At 34.1% G+C, this 27,121-nt stretch overlaps 1 protein-coding gene across 27 annotated transcripts in view; it reads right to left on the bottom strand.

Annotated features, from left to right (window-relative positions):
* Ptprd (protein tyrosine phosphatase receptor type D) overlaps positions 1-27,121 on the bottom strand; it is a 2,079,748-nt gene that overhangs the window by 1,552,820 nt on the left and 499,807 nt on the right. For all 27 annotated transcript variants that reach the window (XM_063251000.1, XM_063251078.1, XM_063251071.1 and 24 more), the window contains one exon: positions 22,379-22,450. The gene's annotated coding sequence lies outside the window, so the exon portion shown is untranslated. The remainder of the gene's footprint in view (positions 1-22,378; positions 22,451-27,121) is intronic.

Raw genomic sequence — 27,121 nt, forward strand, 5'->3', positions numbered from 1 at the left:
AAAAATATGGCATCCAAATTCTACTGCAACAAAATACAATATGACGTGATCAAGCTACAGTTTTTTTTTTTTTTTTTTTTAATTTATTTGTGCTTCTTTCCTCTGTCTAATTAAAGAAAATTGCTACCTCACTTTATGGGGCACTTAAAAAGTGCTTCAGTTAGTACTTTGGCTCATTGGTTGCTCTGGATTGAGTAACTAAAATGCTTTTGAGACATGGGGTTTGTAAATGGTAATGGAAACAACATTTACTAGAGTAGTTCTACTGTGGATAATCAAACTGGAGTAATTTCTGTAGGCAGGTGTTTTACATGTATGAAACCCTCGCCACCTACTTGGCTGCTTTTCTGTAATTTAGTTTTGCAGCTCACAGTGTCCACTGGGTTTTATAGACCTGATGGCTTGGAAAATAACAATAATTCAGAATTGATCTTTTCAGAGTTACCTACTTTTTCATTGGTTTTTCTAAGAAGGCTTCTAATTGAATTTGTCAGCAATAAAAAGGTGGGCACTGACAACTGCTGCCTTGCACTTTATACTCATGCTTAATACACTAGATAAATATTTAAGCAGTAACTGAAAAAAGCTTCTACAGTAGCACCAAGTCAGTTTGTCTATATGGAAATAACACTCAGATTATCCATGTCTCTTAAAATGCAGCCCTTTAGGAATGGTATAAAATGAAATCGCAGTCAACTGACAACTGAGCTCCAAGGGTACTTAGAATGTAATAAAAATATAAAGGCAATTGGGTTTTATATGGATATTGAAGATCTTAATCCTAGCCTGAATTTTAACAGCACAGTCATAATAAGACTTACATTTTGTACACCAAAGTGCTTGAAACAGTGCTAGTACCTCATTTACATTATTAGAACAAGTATAAAAGCACAAAGAGTGAAAAACAGGGCAAAGAAAGCAGAAGATTAGGAGGAAGAAAATACTACAATTCTGGAGAGGCCACCAACTGCCAACATTTTCATAGAATCTTACGAAATGTATTTCTTCTCTGGTGAAGTTTAAGAATGGAAAACATTTTGTTGTATAATATGCTACAATATTCTTTTGAAACATTTCATTTCAGGCTTATTTAAAGTGAAAATTTAGATGTCCTGCTATTAGAAATTCAAACATAGTATGTCTCATATTCCTTCCTTGCTATCAGTTAGCTGATACTGCCCGATCTCTACTTCATGATCTACTTGACTCTACCTTTCCTAAGTGGGTGCCAGGCTCCCTACCATCGCCTTCTTAACATTGTTCCTCAGAAACCCAGAATATGGTGACTAGCACATTAAGCATAGCTACTTGATACAGGCTTAACATGATTTTATCTCAAAATATGTATACAATTTTGTATGGTTTGTAGATGTATACTTTATAAACATTACTTTTAATAATCTAAGAAATAGTAGAAATGTTTGATTTTTAAAAGAGTAATAATATTGATATTTCTTATAAACACTTTTATTTATATTGATTAATTTAAAATAATGGGTAACAACTATGATATTATAATAAATGCATTTATCTATGTAGAAGGAGATAGATAAAAAAGAACAATTCGGGGCTGGGGATTTAGCTCAGTGGCGTAAGTGCCTGCCTTGCAAGCAGGCAGTCATTAGTTCAATCCCCGGTACCGATAAAAAGGAAAAACAAACAAACAAAAAATTCTTTGATATAGAATGCCTAATTCTTTAATAAAATGCCAAACAACACACATTAAAAGAAAACAGGGAAGATTGTATGTTATCAATGGAATATAAAATCATAGGGTAAGCTCAGGTTATTCAGTGTCAAAAAACTCTATGAGATAGTTATTAATTGTGAAAGGTAAACTGCAATTTTAAAGAACAAGAGGAGAGCACTAGTGAAACCTCCCTCTACCTCGAGGACCCCACGTTGGCCTGTGAGACACCTAGAGACATGCACATCCCCAGCTGGAGTACACACCATGGACGGAAGGGTCTGGCACCCTGGAAAAGTGTGAAGCAGAAACACTACTAGCAAAGGGTTGGTTCCCATTCATACTCCTAGGTGAGTCTGTGTAAGAAGAACTCAGTACTCACACAACTGGCTCCACAGGAGGAATTCATGTGATTGGATCCTCCCCTATACGGTGAGACCTGGAAACTAGATGAATGTCAGCCATACAGTAGGACTCTGACTAAGAGGCACATGATGGATACGTGAGACTAACAAGATTGAAAAGATTGAAATATGTAATGAGGTGAAAATGGCATGACAAAAAGGCAAAATGCAATCTCAGACCTCCAGACCATCTTGCACAAGTACAGGAGACAGTGATATAGAAGATTTTGAAAGACACATGTGAAATATCTGAAAAGATAGCAGCTGAGGTATAGAAACGAATTCATGGGGCTGTAGAGGAAATCGAACAGAAATAATCTATCAAGTAAAAAAGAAATGGAAACTTAATGATGTAATTCTCATCATAGCTAGAAAAACATAGATTAAAAAAACTATAGGAGCATAGGAAAATGATGGATAACTTGAATAAAAATATAAGAAAGAAATAGAATACATGGCATACATTCAAGGAGAGATCTAGGAAATTAAAAATCCCACTGAAAGCTGGCATAACTGCTTGAAAGAAATTGAAGACTTTCAGACCTTGAAGACAGGATCATGGCTAGCATGATGAAAGGAAAGCTCTCTTAAAAATAAAGGACCAAAAATAGCCATTAAACAGCTCCAAGCTTATTTAAAGAAAAAAAAATTAAGACTGATATGTGTTGATGAAAAAAATATGAGTTAACAAAAGTTACATAAACTCTATTTGCAGCAATGATAGCAGAACATTTCCCAAGCAAGGTAACAGAATATCATACATAGGTGAGTGTGGCATAGAGAAGCCCAATTAGCTATAACCAAAATAAATATTTATACAGCCATATAATAATTAAAATCCCAGAAATTCAGCATAAAACAAGAATACTAAAAGCAGTCAAAGAAAAGAAACAGATCATATATAAAGCAAAGCCCTTTGGAATCATGGATAACTTCTCAACACAAACCCTCATATCAAGAAGAGTTTGGAGTGAAGTATTTCAATTTCTGAAAGAAAACAAATTCCAACCTAGATTGATCTAACCTACAAAACTATCTTTCAAAATTAATGGAGAAATAAGATATCTCCATAACAAAGAACAACTGAAGAAACTCATGACCATCAAAGCAGCCCTAGAAACAGTGCTGAAAGTTAGAGATAAAAGTGACTATAACTCTCAGAACAACAACAGAAAGAACTCATGCAGGGCCAGCAATGAAACAGAGCAGAACAGCAAGGAACAAACAGCAGGAAAATAACGAGACAAAGATAAGCCAATACCTAACAGTTATTACCATCAACGTAAATGGCTTCAAATTAGGGAAACGGCACCTTTCAAAATATCACCTAAAGATGAAATACTTATGAATCTGTAGATCAAAGGATATAAACTGTCTGTATATTGAAAATTATAGCTCTCTGAAAAAGGAGTTTGAATAAGATATAATAAAATGGAAAGATATCTCTTGCTCAAGGCTAGGAAGAACCAACGTTGTGAAAATGGCTATACTCTCAAAACTGTTATACAGATTTAATGCAATACTGATTAAAATAACATTAGCATACCTCAAAAATAAAGAGAAACATTTCTAAAATTCATTTGGAAACAGAAGAGATATAGAATAACAAAGGAAATCCTGGGCAGCAAAGGCAAGACAGGAGGCATCATAATCCCTGACTTGAAGTTATGCTACTAAAACACTATAATAAAATCAGCATAGTAATGAAACAAACAAACAAACAAACAAACAAACAAACTGAGAATCAATTCACCAGATTAAAAGATGCAGACACAACTACAAAGGCACTCAGATACCTTATGTTTGTGAAAGGGGTCAGGCATGTTCACTGGAAGAAAGATAGCCTCTTCAAATTGGAAAATTGGCTTTCCACATGCCAAAGATAAAACTAGACACATGTTTAAGTGCAAGTAAACTAAAGTCAAAATGGATCAAAGAGCTAAATATTAAAACAGAAACACTAAATGTACTAAAAGACGAGGTAGGCAGAAATCATGAAGACGTAGGGGTAGGCAGAGAGTTCATGAACAAAAGCCAAACTCCACAGGAAGTGTGTCAAAGAATTAACAATTGTAATTTCACTTATTAAAAAGTTTTAGCACATCTGAAGAAATAGCTGAGTGAAAAAACAACACACACACAGAGAAAATCTACAGCCAACTGTCCCTCAGACAAAGGACATCTATCTAGAACATAAAAGGAATTGGAAAAAAAAAAAAAAAAAAAAAAGGTTAGGGATCTAGCTCGGTTGCATTAGTGCCTGCTTGGCAAGGAAAAGGTCATCAGTTTGACTCCCAATACCAAAAATAAAATAAATAAATTAATTAATGAGAATTGAAAAAATAAAACCCCTCAAATTCAAGATCCAATTCAAAAATAATCATCTAAGATGAACACACACTTCATAGACAAAGAAATACAAATGGCAAATAAATACATGAAAAAATGCTTAACATCGCTGGTCATGCATGAAACACAAGTTAAAGAAACACTGAGATTCTATCTCAGCGGCATAAGCGCCTGCCTTACAAACAGGCAGTTGTGAGTCCTAATCCTGGTACCAATAAAAACGAAAAAGACAGAAAAAAAAAAAAAAAAAAAAGAAATCAACAAATAACAAATGCTAGTCGGGCTGTGGGGAAAAAGTAACCTTCTCAATTGTTGAAAAGTGTAGACTGGTACAACCAGTGTAGAAATGAGCATAGAAATTCCTCAAAAATCTAAGATTGGAGGTCCCATTGAATCCAGCTATTCCTTTCTGAGTTTTTTCCTGGAAGAACTGAAAACATATACCACAATGATGTATGTGCACTCTTGTTTACAGTAGCACATTTTGTAACAGCTAAAATTCGGAAACAAGCTGACTGCCTATGAACTGCAGAATGGATAAAACGGATGCGTTATTTTTATACAAGGGAGTACTACTTAGCTACAAAGAAGGATAAACATGAGGCTTTTATTGGTAAATGAATGTAATTTGATCATACTGATAAGTAAAATAAATCAGACTTACATGTGTAAACATATTGCATTTCTAGTGTAAAAATGAAAGGGTAAACAAGATACAAAATTCGAAACAGCTACTGTGAAAGTGAAAGGGGAAGCAACTTTTAAAGGGAAAGTACTACTACTATGGGGGAAAGGAGAAAAGAAAGAAGGTTGTTTGACAGTTTTTGCATGCCTGTTTCTTGTAATCTGAGCAACTATTTTGAAGACAACAATATATAATATATTAACCATTGCTAATTTATTATTTTGTTTTGAAATTATGTTTCATTGTTTTTACTTTTTTGTTTTAAAATAAAATAAAATAGAGCAATATGAGTCTTTCATTGTAGCACATAAAATAATGTGAGAAATATTATTGCAATTTATTTACTCTGTGCACTTGCAAACATTTCTCTAGGGTATAATTCTAGAACATTTATTGGAAGGTATTATACACTTTTAGCCAAATTAAAACACAACAAATTCCCTAATTTGGTGTTTGAATGCACATTTCTCTTAGCAATTTGTAAAAAATTCCAATTGTTATAGAATATTGCTTCCCTAACAATTAGTGAATCAGATTGTTTTTTTCTGTTGTCAAACTAGTTGAGACAGAAGTTTCTCATTACATTTTAATTTGCATTTATCTTACAGTTTTCATGTTGTCACATAGGTATATGAACATCATGGTCATTTGTTTGTTCAGTTGTATTTATATGCCTTCCTTTGCATTAACTTTTGGTAGTACTTTGCATGGATTGTGTTATTTGGTAAGTTAATGAGGTGTTCTGAGTTCTTTTGAATGACTATAAACCATGAAGTACTTAGCTGGAGAAAATTGATTAAGCTATATTAGTAATTCATCGATTTGTAAGTACCTCACACATTCAGGAAGAGTGATTCCCAAAATAAATATACTAAAATATATCAGTTAAGAAAAATGAGTCATTATTTTAGGAATACGTAAATAAATTATAGAACAGAATAGTGAATCCAGATCTAGGTACAAATTGATGGAGGAAAGGTGGAAGATTGAATAATAATAGACCAGAGGATAAAAAGAAAGGGAAGATAAAAAAGAAGAGAGGAAAAGAAGGCAAAAGGAAGACAAGGATAAAAGATGTAGTGGTACTATAGATGCCACTTTAAAGTAAAATTTTTTCAATGGAATTTAGAGACTGAGGCTGTGGATACCACTGTGTGTCTCTTCCACAGAGGCCAAGTCTGAAGCTGCATGTTATCAGATGTAGATATTCTCATATCTACCTGCCAGGGTCAGAGCTCCTTAAACTTTCTAAAGTTAGATGCTTCCTAACATGTTTTATGCTTATCATGTGACTAAAATATCTGAATTTGTTTATGTCTCTAATCTTTTGAAAATCTTCATTCTCAAATATACCATTATTCTTACAAAAAAATTAGCAAGATTTGTGATTCTAGTATATATGTGATACATTAGATACTGAGTTTTTTAAATGTACTTTTTTATAAATTATTTGATTTTCAGTTCATTTTTTGAAATAGCAAATCAAATCCCCAAAGGAAGTATCATTTCAAATAATTTAACCTGGAAGTCTGATGATATCCCAAATCGCAGGTATCTCTCAGTAAACTTTTCTAAGGTACAAGAGTTAAACTTGAAACTATAATTGGAGGGGTTAAACAAATAAGAATAAGAACGTTCCAATTTTCTCACAAAACCAATTTTGCAAATCAAATTTATGTAATTAGAAAAATAAAGGAACTTTGTAGGTAGGAGTATGAGTTGATTTATATAAAGATTAGAGTTCATACAACAGTGTTTAACATTTTTGATATTGAATTCAGTTTTCAGTATTGAAAAAAGACTGCAGTCACTAATCAACTGACTTTTATAACCTGAAAAAAGTCAGATTTTTGCTAAAAGGCATGATTACCTCTGACTTTTGAAAAAGAATCTTATATATAAAATATTAGAAAAAGAATTCTACCACTTAATTTGGAATTTTATTTCCTCTCCCTAAAATGAATAAATTTGACTCCACACGACCCAATACTCCTGGTTTAGACATATACCAGTATTGCTTGTTTTCATGTTCGTTATCCTACTAGAATGCTTTCAGAATTTGATACTTGTCATTTAATATCAATATAACTGAAAAACTCTATGTTTTCCTTTATACGTCTTTTTTTGTACTAAGAATCAAGCTAACCACCTCGCGCTTGCCAGGCAGGTGCTTATGCTACGGAGCTAAATCTCTGGCCTTATCCCCTCTTACTGATCACTTGCTTTATCTGAAAATTCTTACTTGTTTTCTGTATGGCATTCATTACGTCTTCTCTGAAGATTTGCTTGAGTTATACACTCCACATTGCTCTTACAAACTCTGACAAACAGCGATTTGTTTGTGTCTTTCTATGAAACATGTCTAGCTGTTCATCATCAACCCTCATTCCCGCCAACACAGGCTATTTACTTCTAATAAACCCACCCCTCATTTTTAAATACAAAGATGCATGACGATGGCCACATTCCCAATGTGATCAGTGGCACTTGAGTGAGTATGACTGTGGTAGGTTCTAAAGAAGGTATCAGGCATGAGGCAGTCAGACATCCAAAGGGAACTGCTTATGTAACAGTTATCTAGTAGACGTCCTGTAATTTTGTTAATAAACTAGAAATAAAAATTTAGGAAGGCAGAGATACAACTGAGGGTTTTTCCTGAGTCCTTAGCAACTTATATTTCACAGAATTAATCAAACTTATGCATCTGAACCTTTTTGTTTGTTGTTATATTTGACAGGTAACCCCTGTTACCCAAGGTGATGTGCTCACTCATATCTCTTACTGATACAGCACACTCAGATAGAGCGTGCTATTATGATTTGGATCTAAAATGTCCTTTTAACTCAGTATAAAAAGTTATGGGGAGCTTTTGGAATGTGATTGGCTATAAAATTTTAATTTGATTAGTGAATTAATCAATTTATAGTTTCAAACTCTGATGGAATTATTTGCTAATGGTAATGGGAACTCTTGGACATGTGGCCTAGTTTAAGGAAGCACATCACAGGAACACTATATCATTTTTCTGGCAACATTCCCCTCTGATTCATTTCTCTCTCTCTCGATCGCTCTTTCTCTCACTCTCCTCTTCTGATTCATTCCTCTGCCTCTGTCTCTGTCTCTCTGTCTCTCTGTCTCTGCCTCTCTCTCTCTCTCTCTCTCTCTCTCTCTCTCTCTCTCTCTCTCTATCTATCTCTATCTCTATCTCTCTGTCTTACCCTGCACCCCTTGGACCCCAGAATGCAAGTTTTTTTTTTTTTTTTCCTTTGTCTAGTTTTTCTGCCACATTTCTGCCTCACCACTCAGGCACAAAATAATAAAGCCAGTCCACCACCTCCTGAAAGCCTGAAATTGTGAGCCAAAATGGACTTTTCCTCTTTTAAATTGACTTTCTAAGGTATTTTATCACAACAGAAACCTGACTAACACATTCTAATGTGTTTGCACATAAAGTAAGCAATAAATACATATTTACTGAGTGAAAACAAAAGTCACTTTCCTTCTAATATCCTGATGCTATCTCACAAGAATATTGTGGTTACTTCAGGAAGTGGAAAGAAAATCAAGACAAATGATACTTATATTGCACAGATTAAAAATCAGCCCACAAAAGTTTTATATAGTGGATATTTCTTTCTTTCTTTTTTTTTTTTTTTTGTCTTTTTGAGACAAGTTCTCACTGTGCAGTTCATACAGGCCTTGAGCTCACTTTGTAGCCTATGCTAGTCTCGAACTCACAATGTTCTTCCTGCCTAGCCTCCTGAGTGATTGGATTACAGGCGTGAGCCGCGACACCACTAAAGTGGGTATTTCACCTTAAATTTTGGGAGAAATGATTAAACTAATTTATTTGTTTAGGTTGTGTAGCTGTTAAAACTTACACTGAGAGAGTTTTATTTTAATGACTAGAATAAATAAAATGCTGAATTGGTGTTTTTAAAATGATTTCTTACATTGTTTTTCTTTTCTCAGCATTTCACTTTTATAGGGCAGAAAGCCCATTGAATTATACTATTATAATTAGAATATTCTTTGAATGTATTTTACGCTTTAGTATTTTTATGCCTCCAAAAATCTTTACAGTGCTGTTACATAAAGTTGTCCTTCAATAGGAATGTATTCAGTGTCATAATATAGTATTTTACTAGAAATATATATATATATATATATATATATATATATATATTATTTATACAAGCTTAAAATGTTCAAATAAAGTAAAAATGATATTTTATTTATGTATGTATTTTACATGTCTTTATATTTAAGAATTTTTAGACATTGAGAACAATGCCTAATTAAATTTTGTAAATCACTAAATATATTTTGTATTAGCCAGCTTTCTCTTGCTGTGATAAATGCCTGATGCAATCAATTTAAAGAACAAAAGATTTATTTTGTCTTGGCTTTGGGGTTTTCACAACCAGGAGGTTTCCTGACCTCCTGGTTGTGGGCCTGAGGTGAGGTAAAATGCAATGACAGAAGGCCATCGACAAGGGAACTCTTCATTTCATGGAAGCCAGAAGCAGATAGGATGAGAGATCAGAGGAAGGGACTAGATAAAAAACACATAGTCTTCACAGCCGTGATCCCAGTGAGCTGCTTCATATAGTAACCTAATCGTCTATTCAACTATGAACTCCTAACAGAGCAACTGATTGGTGAAGACATTGTCGTTATTATATAATCACCCCACTCTGAGCACTGGGGAACTCGTGGTCAGACACACAGTACATGAGTCTTTGGGGTCAGTTCACCATTAAACCGTAATAAACATGCTGTGCAAAAATGCATCACTGTTATGATTAATTGAACTAGAACTAGTACTTTTATATGTACAGACAGTAATATGTATGTTTTAAAATTTTTCTTCAGAAATCAGAAACCACAATTTTTCAAAAGTCGTTTATTACCTCAATAATTTTATTTATCACAGGTTGACAAAATTCTATACACTTTTTCCAAAGGAAGAGTCTAAAATAATCTCAGACATTAATTTCCATATAGAAAAACCATAATTTAGCTGCATTAAGTTCTTCGCAAACTGTTTCAGACAAATAAAAACCTCAAAGTTTCCATTGGGAAAGGACTCTGAAGCTGCAAGCTATGCTATAGGCAAGTACTTCTGAACAGCGAGTCTACACTGGAAAGGAAAGACTCCTGATGGAGACCACTGTGAAGCAGATCTGAGAAGGATTTAAAATTAACTAATTGGTTTTCTGTGCTTATCTGTGAGTCTGTTCTAGGCCTAGGCCCCTTGTATGAAGATGAGCATCAAATTCATAGTAAATGAACTTCTATGAATCACTGGTCCTAGCTCAGACTACAAAAAGAGAAATTTCTTTTACACAGGAATTTACTAAAAACAGGCCTATGCAATTTATAAGTGAAAAATGCTTTGAAGGTCTAATAGACACTGGCTGAATGTATGTGTAATTACCTTAGAACAACGGTCTACCATGTAGCCAACACAAAGGGCTCCTGCTTCCCTTATAGAGCTGAGAATTCCTCAACGTCTTATAGTGTCTTACCCTGCCTTATGAGGGGCCAAATAAACAAAAGGGTTTCTTTTTACCATGTGTGTCACTGTTCAGGCAATTTGTGGGGAAGACATTTGTTACAAAAAATGAAAATTAATGCTGACTAATGGCACTGGTCTTAAAATTAAACAAACAAGTTCCAATTTGGAAACTAACCAAATAGATTCAGATCCTAAAATTAAACAAATAATGATTAAGATGGGACATCCAAAAGAAAAAGGACTAAGAAAAACAAGGAATCAAAAATTCTGTTAGGATTTCACCTAAAAAGGACAGGTATGGTATTGGATATCAACAGGGTTTTTGGCAAGGGTCATTGATACTACTCCCCCCAAAACAGCTCTGCCTTTACCATGGAAAACTGAGGAGTCTGTTTGGGTAAATCAATGGCCCCTTAACAAGGAGAATCTAATTCAACTTCACCATTTAGTTAAAGAACAATCATAGCTGGGACATTTAGAAACCATAGTTATTCCTTGGAATACTCCTGTTATTCCAAAAAAGTCAGGCAAATGGATGCTGCTACAAGATTTAAGAGTTGTAAATGCTTGTTTACTTCCTATAGGGGCGCTGAGCCAGGATTGCCAGATCCAACTGCAGTTCCCTCTCATCATAACTGATTTAAAATGTTACTTCTTTAACATTTCTCTGTTTCTCACAGATAGACCATGTTTTGCCTTTTCTGTGCTTAAATTAAACTTTAAAAGGCCAGTACCACTAATAATGTGGGGAAGAGGCTATGCTTGTGTCTTAACATGTGAAAGACCCATGTGAAATGTACAACCTAGTCAGGAGACATGACCAGTGCTGCTGACAGCTTTGTGTGATGGCTTCACCAACCTGGGCCCCCATACCCTACCAATTAGCCAGGATATCTGCCTCCAGCTCCCCTGAGGGAAAAAAGAGAGAGAATGAGTAATTCAGTGAAACGATATCCAAGCAATAATTCATGAGGCTTGATACATAGTTACCAGAAGAGGAATTCCACCAAACCTTGAAAAATTTTTGGTTGACTTAATATCTCTGCTGGTAGTATCTGTATGTATAACACCTGTTTCAGGTGTCAAGTATTGGACTTATATCCCTAACCTTCCATTACTTAGACCCATTACTTAGGCAGATCCTCCACCTGAGATTTATCATGAACCATATACGACTGGCCTTAAGTTAAATGCCATTCCAGGGTCAATCATCCCCATTGATATACTATAAAAGGTAACTATTAATTATAATTCTCATTTTGTCTTTCCACCATTATGTGCTGAAGATGTTAAAGTTCAACTAAAACATTGCTAAGTTGCTCACCCACAAACATAGGTGGAGCACTCTTTAGAGCAGCTGGTTGTTATCACCCTGGGATCTATACCTACCCCAGAAAGTGTGACAGACGTATAGAAGCCAAAGGCATCTATTTGCTCTGTAATTAGAGTTTAATGATTCATGAAGATGCAGTTTGGTCTTGGGCAGTTCGTTGGGCTGAGGCAAGAATTAAAGGGAAAAATAGGACAATATGAATTATTGATTGGAGCCCAGGTGGAAAAATCATTGATAAAGAAAAAAATAAAGAACCACGAAAGATTCTAAACCGTACATATTTAGATGATGTTACTGAGCAATCTCTAAGTAGGCAATTTGTAATTGGAGTGGCTTGGGGCTCAGTACTGCTATGTCATACTTAATCTATGGTGCACAAGAAGGACCAGTACAAAGGTCTTTCTGGAAATTGGCCTTACCTTTTATAAAAAAGGAATATACGGACTGGCAAAAGCATAAATCCAATAATAGGAAAGTTCTTAAATTAAAACATTAAAGGCAACCTTCCATTTGCATTTATAATCCTTATTATTTTTCATATGGCACTGTACCTTGGAATGTTAATTCTTTAAATGATCAAATTATGCCTTAAGCTACAGTATAAGACCAGGGACTACTTAGTGACAGACATTACTAGTAATGGGTTGCATGGCAGGATTTGGATACCTGTTAATTACAATGAAATATGGTCCTTCTCTCTGGCATTGTGTTTGCTACATATACTAGTAAAACATCTGACCCACAGAACAAAAAGAAAAATGCTTGGTTTAATTATTACTGGATTATTTTCTCTGGTTCTTCTAATTTTCAGTGAATAGTTTCTTTAGTGGCCATAACACATTCTATACAAATGACTCATTTCATAGATAATTAGACAAAGACTGCTGATGAAGCATGGAAAATACAACCCTAAAATAGATGTTAAATTAGAGACTCGCCTTAGCATTCTTGAAACTTCTCTGTGATGGATGGAAGACAGCTAGTACAAGGATTAAAATGCCATTACAAGGCCACTCTTTTCTACATAATTCCCTTGTCTTGTAACAAATTTATGCATCCTTGGGAGGTTATAAAAATCTTATATAAAGAGCTAGCAATCAAAATATTACTATGCATAGTGACGCCTTCCAGAAGGAAGTGCTGTCATGCCCTAACAAACCCCAAAATTTGACAAATAAAGTCAAAATTGGGACAAATTTTATGATGCCTTATATCAATTAAATTTATCCAACTATCTAAGGGTACACTTTTGGCTTTATATTTGTAAGTCTGGAGTAATCTCTGTGTTTTTCTGTATTCTATTCATAGTCTGTCAAAGAGGAATCAAGATGGGCCAACTCCTAGACAACATTCAATCATGACTTACCCTGATTCAACTTTTATTACGAAAACAAAAAGCAGTAAATAATGCACACCACTATGAAGCCCCTCTGAATTTAAAATTAACTGTTTGGCTTTCTATGTTTATCTGTGACTGCCCTAGGCCTAGGCTTCTTGGCAGGAGATAGGCATCAGTTTCATAGGAAGTGGACCTCTATGAATCACTGGTCCTGGCTGAGACCTGTAGTGGTCTGTGATGCCAGTGATGCCTCAAGGGCAAGAGAAGGCCACAGCTGAGGATTCCTGGTTCCAACCCCAATTAAGAAGAGACTGAAGCTACAGACATCTCACTCCTGCTGTCTCATTCCCACCGTAAATGTCATCATGGAGATGAAAGAGTTCTCCTAAATTGGCATAACTTACTACTTGTAGAAAGTTTTGAAGTGACTCCCAAGGTCCTGCTCAGTTCCTGCACTTTTCTTAGAATCCCCTCTCCTTGTTTGAAAACCTAATAAATATGGCCCACCCAGAGAAGCTCTTTATCTCACTCTCCAGGTTCTCAAACTCTGCTAGAGGGTTTTGATCCTCCTGGAGCCTAAAATTTTATTGTCTCATTTATTTAAGCCTTTGCCACACACTTGTTTGGGAAACTGGGAATCATGGCTGGGTCCCTGATAGACTCCTATCGTTCCTCATTGGGAAGAAAATCAATTCTCTACATGTATTTTCTGTCTAGTTGAGAAAAATCGAGTGATATAACTTTTCTCTCAATTAGGCTAATATCCATATTTTAATCTTTAAATGTTTCACAAACCTTTGCATTTATCACTGCATGGTTGAACAGGTTTTGCTGGATATTGCTGAATTGATCTTGGTCATACTTCGTTAGTATAAGAGCGTTTTAGAATGGGTGTTGGGGAGATGGGGATTTAGCTCAGCGGCATAAGCACCTGCCTTGCAAGCAGGCAGTCGTGAATTCGATCCCTGGTACTGATAAAAAAGGAAAAAGACAAAAAAAAAAAAAAAGAATGGGTGTCGGCTGAGCATTCTTTTTAACTTGATCATGATTACTAGTCAACTTTATTATCAGACCTCAAATCAAATAATTTTGTTCTGACAAGGCTTCAGAGTCACTATAGAAGTAAGCAGTATTCAGTGTTATATTTAATTCCTAAAATCACTTTATTACTAGCATCTGCACTTAATTAAATGGTGCTGTGTATTATGAGCTATATAAAAAAAAAAAAAAGTTTCAGAAATCTTTAAGTTCCAAAGAAAAGATCTGGTAAAGAAGAAAGACTTTAATGAGTAGTAGACATATTTTAACTAAGTTGTACACTATTTATTTCAGAGTCACGTGTACTGTCTATACTTTATATTGACGGTAGTATATTTTCTTTTTCTTTTTTTTTTTTTTTTTTTTTTGTACCAGGGATCGAACTCATGACCACATGCTCACAAGGCAAGTGCTTATGCCACTGAGCTAAATCTCCTGCCCAGTAGTAGTATATTTTCAGTCACTCATAAATTTTTAAAATAGTTTTAAAGTCTTTCTTTTTATTGTCTTAAGATATATATGGCAATAAATTTTATAGGAATGTGTAATTATGATAAACATTTTAATTATTGTTAAATTGTAATTATTTTTATTTAAAGAATGGTTTTAATTTATTCTAGAGTAAGTATGCAGTATATAAATAGAGGCTTGTCAATTCTGTTTAATAACTAGGAAGGTAATTCTCCTCTGAAAGACATTTCTATTTATTATTTTTATGTTTTCTTGGTAACTACAAATGTTTCGTATATTGAGAAAATAACATCTCTTCGTATATAAATCATTTATGACTACAAATTCACAACACTACATTGCAATTATCTAATGAACTCTTGTAATGTGATACTCAAAGAAATTATAAAATGCTGTATTCTATTTAGCACTATAAATCAGATGTCTCAATTCACTACTTCTTAATGTTCATCTCTGATACATTTACACATTTCAACAATTTTCAAGAAATCTTGAAAGTTATGGACACTCAGAATTTTACCTGAGAAAAATAAATATAAAATTGTGTCTATTTAAAATAAGCATAACACCTACTATTTGGCAAACAGAGTTGAACTGGTTTTGCTGGATATTGCTGAATTGATCTTGGTCATACTTTGTTAGTACTTATAAGAGCGTTTTAGAATGGGTGTTGGCTGAGCATATTCCAAAAAAAAAAAAACACATTTTAGATTGATCTCAGAAATTTTTAAGTTTAGGTAACTTTTACAATTCTCATTCACTTTGAAAAAAAGAAATTGAATATTTGAAGTCGTCGCTGGAGAGAATTGTGCTGACTCCTACATTGATGTTTGAAGACTTCAAGAAATAATTTATTCACCACAATTAAGAGAAAAGGATTCCACGGAGACCATGTGAAGACTAAATGTCTGTGCTACCGAGGTGTATGCAATTTAATCTCATCCTTTGAGAAATACAAATGGTGATAAAGAATCCTAACAAAAAGGAGCCCAGAAAGGGATGGATCATCTCAAGAAAGAGAAAGTAGAGGTAAGATAAGATGCTTAGAGCTAAGGAAGTGTTAACCAGTGAATCTCAGAAGGGTTTGCCATGTACATAAAATACTCTGCTTTAAAATATCTCTAGAGATTGATGACATTTCTGAAGAAACCACAAGTGTACTGACGAGAAAGGAGCAGCTTTAAATACCTCACAGGCCAGGCCAGTTGCATGAACTAACAGCCCTACCTGCAGCTGCCTTTGCTATTTTCTCCTACCGTTTTCACGTTGCCTCTGGCAGCTGGAGAAATCCTAATGCTACAGTGTTTGAACAGAGAGGGAAAGAAGTTGACCAGTTATTCTTCCTGGACTACTTGACGTTAAACTGTCCCAACTTACAGAAAAAAGAGATTTACACTGGAAAAATCCGTGGGATTGATATGAGTTGACACAACCTCAAACATCTGAAAAGAGTGAGGGTATTATTTTCCTTTGTTTCTTTAGATAGATATAGATATAGATAAATTAATTATAAAGGAAATTTGTACCAGTACCTGTTATATATCTTTTCCCCATTCCCCTCCTCTCTGCTCAACCTCTTTCCTTCCTTATTCACAAAAGCTTTGATTGCATTTTTCTTTTCTCCTTTTTTCTTCTTCCTTCTTTTCTTTCTTCCTCCCCAAACATAGTTCCCTTTTTGTTTGAACATTTTCTTTATTTTTCCCTTGTGTAAATACTGCATAGTTTCTCTGTTGTGAGAAACCAAAAGTATAAATAGGGACCAAAATGTGTAATAGATATTATAGAGTACATATTTTTAATTGCAGGATTTCCAGAAAAATCAAGGAGGCTGTGTGAGTTTCTCAACGAGCAGGGAATTAACATCTTCATACTGTGAACTTTTACAAGACAATGATAAGCAAAAATGAACTTACTTTATTTTTATTTTAAAAACAAAAAAATGATGATACAGATTTTCAAAACAAAACAATAGTAGATTAATAATGGTTAATATATTGTGTAGTATTATCTTCAACGCAGTTGTTCAGGTTCCAAGATACAGGCATGAAAAATTATCAAAAATGTGAACAATCAAAATACAGACTGTTCTTTGATGAACTAATAGAGATTAGCAGTACAGTTATCTATCTTGTGTGTGTGTGTGTTTATGTGTTTGATCTTTTTGCTTCTTTTTTTTACTCCTTTCCTTTACCTCACTTGTCTTTTTTTTTTCCCTGTAGAGCGTTTTTTTTTTTTTTCCCCTTTCCCTTTCACAACATCTGTTGTATATTTTGAATCTTATTTATTATTTCAGATTTTTACGTTAGGGAGACAATACAATGTTTACACATATGAGTCTGCTTTATTTCACTTATGACTATGGTCTCAGATTGCATTCACTAATCCACAGCCTGCGCTTTTTCTTTGGAAAGGTTATACTGTAGTAATGAGCTTGTCTTCGTAAGAGGGCACTGTTTCACAATACAGCAGCACAGTTTCTTGGAAACTGGCAAAGTCTGAGCTGAGCACTCTTGCAGTGTAGTTCTACAAACACGAAATTATCTGTCATAACTCTGATGCAAACCATGTGGTGGGCTTGAATTCCAGGCACAGTACACATTTACAAGAACTATTTCCTCAGAAAAAGGAAGCTGTGGTTCCATAAGTAAGGAAGATTCTTGGTTTAGTGATGACAAATTAAAAAAAAAAAAAAAAAAAAAAAAAAAAAAAAGACATGAGGATATAAAATTGCAACAACCACAAAACCTATAGTACTTCTCAGGTGACAGAGAAACAGCTTCAATTGATTTTAGCATCCCATTAAAGCCGGCCAGCAAACCAGGGAATCTATTGTCTACAATAATGAAACATTTCTCTGGGGACTTGCCCTTGGTAGAATAAATAAAAGAGGGTAATTCCTTCTATTAATTCAGGCCACTGTGGCCATCTATAGGAATAAAGAGCCAGATTCCTGAAAACATTCACTTGATGGAAAGAAATCTTCTATAATTAAACAGAAGGGAAATATACTATGATCAATTTTATTGTGTCAGACATCTGAAGGCAATCTAAATTTCCTCTTGTAGTATTTAAAAGTGTATTGAATAAATAAAAAGGGATTTTCAATATTATGTTCAAAACAGTTATTTGACATTAAAAAAATACTATTAAATCTGAAAGAAAAGAGGAATAGAATTTGACTTTCTCCAAACCATAAGGAAAACAAAAGTTCTCTAGTTCACAGATATGGCCCAGCACCTTGGAAGTATACATACATATATTGCAAATATTGTGGTCATGCTGAATTTGTGTACATAAATATCAAATAATTTAAGTACAGTATGCCAAATGAGCTATTAAATGTAAGAAGGTTAGAGAATACATGCATTTGATCATTACACATGGAAGCAGTTATCATGACCTTACAACACAGAACTTTATTTTCTCTGAAATCATTTATTGGAAAAGTTTGAACATTACAATTGTCAGGACTATGGGATAAGGTGTAATGGCTTTGTGAAGATAAATATACACTTATCAGGCAATATCCTCTGTATTGTTTCTAAGACTTCTTGTACATCCACAAACCACGGATGCTCACATCCTGTGTATTAAATTGAACAGTATTTGTATTAACCTACACACTTCCTCACATTCATTTTAAATCACTTCTAGATCACTTATAATACATAGTATAACACAGGTGCTATGTAGATAGCTGTTAGCTGTATTGTTTAGAGAATGACAGGAACAAGAAATGTGTATGTTTTCAAATGGAACAAATGGATGTTTGTTTCTTAATATTTTCAATCTGTTATTAAAAATCTCTCAGGACTTATGCTTATAGAGGGTTGACCATATATATGTTCGCTAACACTGAACTTAAAATGTTGGAGATTGAAGTTTACAATAAAAATATACCAAATAAATGGTAAAATAATTCAGTATTACCTCAGAGATGGAAGTGAATTAACTGTTTTCTTTTTGCTTTAGACTGGGGGATATGTTTTCACTGAATCATCTCAAACATAGCTTAAAGAGTGATTGTATTCCAATTTTAAACTCCCATTACATTTCCCTAACTATAGGATTGACAAGGCTCCATGAGTAAACTGATGAAGAGTGAGAAAGTATGAGAGGAGTTAAAGATGCTTTCAAGATTTCTTTTTGGGAAACTGGATAGAAGACCCTTCAAACTGTAGGAATGGGAAGAACTAAACGATGGTTTGTGGGAAAATGTTTGATTTTAATATATTAGAGGTCAAACAACAAATATATTACCAAATAGTTACATTCATAGCTTCTCAAGAGTGAGGTTTTAGGTGGAGATATTCACTGACTGTCATGAACTTGAAGCTGCAAGAATAGGAGAGTTCAACCATAAAAGTTACTAACAGAAAAGAAATTGGCAAGTGATTGTATGAATGCTAACTTCTTTAAGAGTTACCTGGGAGGGGGAAGAATCACGGGAAAAATGTTAAATATAGAAAACACATAGTTATCAGGCTGGTACAGAAGGGAGCACATACGGTTTATGCAACCATTAGTACAGTTCAGTTGAGAAATTCATGAAGTTTCGATCCATGAAGATTTTTGCCTTAAACATTAAACATGGATTACTGAATAAGAAGACAAACTAATCAGACTGTTATACTCACATCCTATCTCATTCTGTGTCTTGGTTCCTGTGTGTGTGTGTGTGTGTGTGTGTGTGTGTGTGTGTGTGTGTGTTAATTTAATTTCGCATAATCAAACTTGACCATTGTGTACATCCCCAGCCATCTATTAATCAACTGAATGACTGACAACTTCCCATAAGTCACTAAACTCCCCAAGCTAGGTTTGGCTTGCAGTCCTCCTATCTCAGCTTCTTAGAGTATTGACACTAGAGGCATGTGTCACTTGCCAGTAAGGACAATTTATGTAGCATTTTAAGTTCACATATGCATAACTTTATTGTAATAATTTAATGTTCCTACCTTCTCCTCATAGTATAGCATCTGGTTTTCTGTCCCTGAGGGTCCCAATGAGAAAACAGACAAGTGACCAAACAACCACACTAAGCTTATGCATTCCTAATTGTGTTTCTACCACACAGCAATGATACATAGGATGAATCAACAGGTGTTTCTACCACACAGCAATGATACATAGGATGAATCAACAGGTACTAAGTTGGAAATCTAAAGGTGTCTTTGGAGCTACTCCATTTGATACAAGGTATTTTTTCATAATTATTTGGTTATATGATTCTCTATACAAACCTCTCTGAAATCTCTTACTCCTCCAACTTTTGATCTGAGCCTCTTCAAACTCTTGACCCAATTTTGTCCACATGAAGATGATCCACATGCACATTTTTATGCAAATTTTAAAACAGATTGCTACTTTGCAACACGCAATGTATCAACTCAGTCTAATGCTCTGAGTGAAATTTTGAGGGGTCTGAATTTTCAATATCATTTCTACACATTAGAAAAATGTGTGGATATATAGAACTGAGATTTTTGAATCTGATATTACCTCCACACATACCTTTGCATTTTGTCTTTAAAATTTCTGTTGATTGCATTTTGATTTTTACTATTGTATCTATAAATAAATTCATGCAATTTAATGAATGATGTATGTACACTTTAGTGCATATTTAGGGTTTTTACCTGATGGAATGTTTCCTCAAAGGTTTCTAATGATCAGAACTGATGGTAAGAAGTGCCTCAGACATGCAATTGAACTGAAAAGTACAAATGAATGATGCTGTGCAAGTAATACTAATATGTGTGTTTAGGTGCATGCATGTGTATGTACATCAAAGAGAGAGAGAGAGGTATGAGGTGAGTGCACTGGTGAATGAGGATAGGAGGCATTGAGAAATATGACACCAGATGATAGTAATGCTGCACATAGAAAACAGAAATAATACATGCAAGAAAAAATTATATATTTAAGTTTATGGCATGAAATTCAAGTACAATAAGTGTTGAACATTAAAATTTAAATTCAACATGCAAAATAGTAATTATGTTTTACAAGTAATAGAATTTACTAAGCTTAGGATCACTTCAGGGATGTTCACTTAATTATTGTTCGTGAATCAGGAACTCAATGAATGTAGTATCCTAAAATATAGCAATAAATAATACTAGCACAACTTTAGAACTAAATAATTACTAGTTTCCTTTCCAGTATATACTTTTAATTCTATCACTTCAGGCTTAATAGCATTTCTATTGCTATAATAATTAAAGTGAAAGCAAACTATATTATGGATTTTCTATTATTAAAAAATCACTGTGGGGCCAGGGATTAGCACAGTGGCATAAGTGCCTGCATGACAAGTGTGAGGTAGTGAATTCAATCCCCAGTACCCGCCGGCCCCCAAAAAAGTCACTCTGAGCTGTTTATGGTAACACATGCCTGTAATTCCAGCAATGTGTGGGACTGAGTTAGGAGAATATAGGATCATCAATTTAAACCCAGGTCACCAAGAAGCAAGCCCTTCCTGTGAATCAGTGCAATGCAGGGGCTGCTGAGGGTCAGCCAGATGCCAGCCTTTTCCCATGAGTCAGTACCACTTGCAGAGTGTGGGGGAAGAGAACAAGAAGTCACCAAGAAGCAAGCCCTCCATGTGAATTGGCGCCAGGTGTGGGCCACAAGGGGAAAAGCCAGATGCCAGCCCCTTTTTGTGGGCTGGGAAACAAGAACCAACACCATCCCCACTGCACCCCTGTAAGCTATTGGCTAGTCTGGATAAACACAGGCTGTGATGATAGCCGTTGAGGTAAAAAAAAAAAAAACAAAAAACAATTTTATGTTTGTAGTGTTTAGTGTTTCACTGAACTGCAGGTAAAAACTGGTAGTCTAATCATCTATTCAGAAGATAACAGTATGCAATGTGGCATCTAGGGGGATCTCCTTCTGAAGTCGGTAGCCATTGTTTATTCTCTATTGTCTTGATTTGAAGTACTGTATTATTTTCATTGTTTTATTGGGTTGAGTTTTATTCTGTTTTGTCTTGTTTGATTTTATTATATCCAATGGCACTGGCAGCTATTTCCAATAAAATGAGATATATGATGGATTTACTCTTATTTTGTTCTGAAGTCCTTTATTGCATTCATTGTTTTGTTTTTACTGGTTCTATTTTGTTCTGTTCTGTTTGATTTTTACTATGTATGAATGTACCTGAAGCTTTTTAAAGACAACAAGAGGCATATGGTACCACTGTTTATTTCATATTGTTATTGTCCTATGCCACTTACACTTCTTTGTTTTGATTGCTTTTATTCTGTTTTATTTTGCTTGGTTTCATTTTCTTTAAAATAAAAATAAAATAAATTTAAGCTAAGCCTAAGTCTTAGTTACTTACTAAGACTCTGTCTCAAATTAAGAGTAAAAAGGGCTGTGGATGAATCTGCAGGTGAAGGCCATGGGTTTAATATCTGTACCAAACATAAAAAATTTGTAATTAGCTAGACAGTAACATTGACAGTTCTGTAATTCTTGCTTTGCATTGCACCAATATCACAGACTGTACTAAAAACTTGAGAATTTAGAATGAATGAGACTCACCAATACACAGCCAACTCTCACAAGATGATTAATGGCCGGAGGATGAAAAGTGTCAAACTCCTCAAGATTTCCCTGAAAGAAAAAAAAAAAATGAAAGACAATTTTAAATTTACATTTTATGACAGATATCTTATGCCAGGTCTAAGTCATCTGATAAGATGAAAAACACAGCAGTAAATATTGGAATTTTATAGGTTAAGTTGACAAATTAATTCTAAGAAATAGTACCATGATATGGTAATCTATATTTGTTCCCTGACCCTAAATTATTTCTCAGATATAAAACTTTTTGGTGTATGGCCTCAAATTGTTGGCTAACCACAAGCCATTTTATTTTCCTAAATGACAATTTACATTATTAAAACACAGCTTAAATTTTATGTATAAGATCTTGAAATCTGCCTTTGTTTCTGTGTTGTACAAGAAATACCAGTGAAAATTTTTCTAATGTTATACTGTAGTACTGCTTATTTATATGTTTCCTCACAGACACAGAAAGTATTAAGTCTATCAAATCATTATTATTATCTAAAGATTTCCAGTTCCATAGCTAAGTAACTGTGGTACTCTTGGAAATAAAGAACTTCCAAGTTAATAGCATGATAGTACACATAATATTTGAGGCCAGAAGATAAACCATGTACTATCAAACTCTTATATTGAGGCAAAGAATATACAAGTCAATTGCTGACTCAGATGAATATACTTCAAAGCAAAGGGAATATAATCTCCATTCAGTCACACAGCTAATGTCAGAAATTTTGAATGTGGTGACAAAGATTCAGTGGTTCCATGAAAACTTTTAATGATAAGGCTGGCCATTTACTTCTGAGTTCCAAAAAGAATCACAAGATTCATGCTCATTACTGATCACAGAGGAAAGAAAGTTACAGTTCATCATGATTCCCCACACTTGCCCCTTTCTCATTCACACCTGAGCTTCTAACACATCTTTCTCGGGAATGTGTGCCTGCTGCCTGTGAAAATATCATTTACGCTTTCTAATTTAAACTCTAATTTCATTGAATCAACACCGCTATCATTTCTTTAGAATTTTGATTGTATTTATAGGGCTTTTTATAATCCTCATAACACATGTTTCTATATGTTTTTAATATTTTTAACTTACATATCTACTTATTACTATAATTCTTTTCATTCAGCAATCTTATTTTTATATTCTCTCTGCATTCAAACTCTAGTAGAATTTTGGCTGTTTATATATAGTAACTAAAATGATCAGTGTCAAAATATTCATTGGTGGATATATAGAAATAATTTGGTTTTCAAAGCACAGAAGTTTTTTCTTCTAAATTATTTAAAACACACACTGACAAATTACAGCCAGATGTACGTAAATGGTGCAAAGTGATGCTATTTGTATTTTGAATTTTTGAGTGTTCCATAGTAATTACGGTATACATGTCCACACATGCATTCAATCACATGTATATCTATATAATGTGTAATTCTATACACAAATACAATGTGTAATAACCAACTAAGATTAATGAAACAATGAAACTGTCCTTCTGGATATATTCACAAATGACTCTTGGATAGGACAATGAAGCAAATTAGTAACAACTCTGTTTCACGATCTTAAAGTTTATGTTATAACCATCCACTACAGTTATCAGAATTTAAGAAAAGTAAGATTATTGAGTAGTTATTGCAGCATTTGCTTTAGTACATTATATTAGTCTTCAAAACAACTCAGTGAGTGAGAAAGTACTGTGTATTCTTTCTTTTCAAATAAGACTACTGAAGCAAAGACATTTTCAGCTACTTGTTAAATTGATTTACCAAGTAAATAGATAAAACTGGAATTTAAGTACAGTACTGTGACTTAGTCATATCATTCTTACTACAATAAATAATATTTATTATCAAAATGTGTAGCTGGTATAAAATAATTCAAAATTAAAAGGAAGCAGTAGCCGTTTCTAATGGATTGCAGTGTTCGTCCTATTTTCCGAACATATACCAGATGTTTTTAGAATCAATGTTTTCTTATAAATGACTTAGAAAGAAATAAATCTATTATCCATATATAGGATTAAACTATGAATAATCTAAGAAGTAACAAGTCTCATCTCTCTCTCTCTCACTCTCTCTCTCTCTCTCTCTCTCTCTCTCTCTATATATATATATATATATATATATATATATTAGAAGTGAAAGCTAAAAGCAAACTATGAATTGTCAGAAAGTGAAAATCCCATCTAATATATATATATATATATATATTAGAAGTCATGTATATAGATTTTAGAATAGAAATCTGGAGCCAGTCATGGTAGCACATGCCTGTGAGTCTGTGATCCCAGCACTTGGGAGGCTGAGGCAGGAAGATCCCTGCAAATTTGAGCCCAGCTGGGCTTCATAATGAGTTCAAGGCCAGCATGAACTACATATAAGAACTGTCTCAAAAATAAAATAATATGAAATACAATAAAATAAATTCAGTTTTTTTTTGTTTAGTAATATCAGCATTCAACATTATCAAATGTATTTTATAATGTATTAAGAATTTAAATTATGGGATTTCATCTAAGTTACATTTGAAATGATTTTTAAATAAGATCCTCACGTTCACCTTTCTGTTCTTAAATATATTAATCATTTGCATATTGTATATCCATTAACAGATACAGCATCAGTATGAGCTGAATATAATCTTGAGATATTATTTCACATTTCACATTTCCCTCAACCAGCCCTTTGTTTTCGAGGAGCATAGTGATATTTAATGAAGGCAGTTTTCAATGTGTATGCATGAAAATATTCTTATCTTTTCCTCCTGAAGTAGCTTCACAAGTTATTAGATTTATTTTTAAAAGCACATTTTAAACAGTTACAGAGTGCTGTCTTATCTCTGAGATAGAGGTAGTTGACAATATCCTCCCATTTAAGAGTTAGGAAAACTGATCACCAGGTTAGATTGCTGTCTCATGTTACAGCATTATTTTCTTAAAAGAACTTACAATTTTTTTCTCTCTGCTTTTTTAGTTCCGCTGCCTGTTGTGTCTTTTTATTTTACTTTTTCTAGGTTACATTGTTTTCACTTTCTGACAATTCATAGTTTGCTTTTAGCTTTCACATGAAGAGGTGGATAGCAGACTATCACACACACGCTAAAAGGAGTATGTTTTAAAATAAATGCTATTTTTGTTTAAAATGATTACTTATGTAAGATCTGTCATAAATCTGGAAGCCAATTCATCACTCTTTAAATATACTAATCATTTTTTAAAAATTCTAACAGCATCAAAGTTTGAAATTAAATCCTAACCATGGTCACTGATTTTACTGCTTTGAGTACTGTAGCTGACTATAAAACATACCATAAACACCCGCAGTTAAGGAGACACACACGCTTAAGGGAAACAAGTTAAAAAGTTTGCCTTCTATCACAAAATAAATTATATAAAAGAGTTACAAAGAAAAGTTAAAATTGTTTACTTGTCCTGAGAGCCTTTTAGTTTTTTAAAATAAGACTACAGTGAACAGATATTAAAAGCTCATTATCTAATAATATATACCTATGACCAAGATATACATATGAATACTTTTTATGAATATCTTCATAAAAGATCACAAAATATATTCATATGAATCACTGCCATCAATTCATAAAGTTAAAAATAACTCTGTCTCTCTAGAATTCTATCTTTCTTTTACCAGCCACTGGTGATTTAAACTTTGCTTGCTCCCCTTAATTTTTTCTTCAGCATCAGTTCCTGCTTTTGATGCTCTTCCTCTGCCACTTGGTCTCTGTTCCCTGGATCTTCCGTCCTCTCCAGGTTGGCCTCAGCTCTAGCTCTTCATACTCACTCTGTCTTGGGCTCCCCTGGCCTCAGCCTTCCAGCTTCATCATCCTGCTAATTAACAATTCCTGATTGGTCCCCCAGTCCATTTCCTCCAGGCCACATAATATGTTGTCCAACTCTGACAGCTTGAGCCCATTATGAATAGCTTCCTGATTAATAAAAGTTTGTCCAAAATTGGACAGGAAATAGGTGACTAAAGAATCATAATAGAACACGCTTTACACTGAAAAATTTGGCCCTTGCATCACAATTTGTGCCTAAAAGGTAATAAGATATTTGGACATATTAAAATCATGGAATATAATATACTTTACCAATGATCTCCTCAGATTCCTGCTGGCATATAAGGTTGAAAATAGGATTCTCTGTTAGAAATTCAACACTGACATCTGGCAGTCCACCTACAGCTACTCATACTTGCATATCTCCCAAATGAAGGCAGCTCAAAGAAAGACACAACTTTACCGATTTTTATATAAACTAAGGCAGGTTTTAATTGACAGTATATATACATTAGTGACATCCCAGGTTCTAAGACCTCTTTGAATTCCTATGTCCTTCACATCCTAAGCCCACAGATACTAGCTTGCTGGCAGATAAAGGATAGCCAAAGTGTTGCCCCCATGTTTAATTCAGTGAGATTTTGACTGATCAGCCTAGATATATATTGTGAGGTTGATTTACCTACTGAACATAAATTTTATCATCATTTAAACATCACACTCTAGTTAAAGCCTACTGTAAAATGTGAGTTGAGCACTGAAATATGGAACAGCAGCAGGGAGTGCACACACACACACACACACACACACACACACACACACACACACAACACCAGGATTTTACCAATTGTACAAATATATTTTGAAATGTAAACTGGTGTATTGACTTTATGTTTAGCGGATGATAT

This window comes from Cavia porcellus, unplaced genomic scaffold (genome assembly GCF_034190915.1).
Source record: "Cavia porcellus strain 051 isolate PalLab524CR breed Dunkin Hartley unplaced genomic scaffold, mCavPor4.1 scaffold_1, whole genome shotgun sequence".
NCBI lineage: Eukaryota > Metazoa > Chordata > Mammalia > Rodentia > Caviidae > Cavia > Cavia porcellus.